Here is a 767-nt window from a genome sequence, read left to right as displayed (position 1 = left end):
ACCTTTGCTTCCTTCCCTCCTGCCCAGAGCCTCCAGGCTGCTCCCACGCTCCCCTGCCCACCCCCAAAAACGCCAGAGAAGACATCTGGCGGCGGGCTGGAGGAATCCCAGCACCCCGTTTTCCGTCTGCCTGCAGCTCTCTCCTCCTCTGCCGCGCAGGGCTCCAGCCTGCCACACGGGAATGGCCGGGGGGAAAGGGAGTGCTGGCAGGAGCGACTGCTGCAGCTGGCCGGGGAGGGTCTGAGGACCCCGAGCCCTTGTGGGCAATCTGTCCGGCTGCAGGAGGACCAGGGAAGGGCTGCAGCTGAGCCAGATGCACCCGCACAGCTCTCGGGCCATCTTGCCAATGGCAGCTGTGACGCAGCTGTGATTCTTTCTGTGCAGGGGAATTCATTTTTTCCGTCTGTAAATCTAGGTGGAGAACGGCAGTTTTGGTTCACCTTTGTGGAAACACCGTAGTGGTCCACACTGATCTCAAAACAGCAACTTTGTGCTGTGACTGCCTGTGCAGACCTGCTAGGGCCTAAAACTACCCGTTTGATGGCATAAAAAAGAATAAGAAGCCAAAAATGAAACCCGCAGATGAAGAAAGGCTCTTGGATAAAAATACATTGAAGTATAAACAAGAAGGGGCTGAGCGAACATTAATACGGCCCTGCGCTTTCTGCCAACGGGCTTTAATTTCGTCATCATTGAATTTGCCGGGCTGTTGCATTTTGGTATGCGAACATTTGGAAAAAATGAAACAGATGCTGCCAAAAAGGAAA

The sequence above is a fragment of the Meleagris gallopavo genome, chromosome 7, assembly GCF_000146605.3.
Source record: "Meleagris gallopavo isolate NT-WF06-2002-E0010 breed Aviagen turkey brand Nicholas breeding stock chromosome 7, Turkey_5.1, whole genome shotgun sequence".
NCBI lineage: Eukaryota > Metazoa > Chordata > Aves > Galliformes > Phasianidae > Meleagris > Meleagris gallopavo.
Note: the sequence above shows the minus strand (reverse complement) of the source record.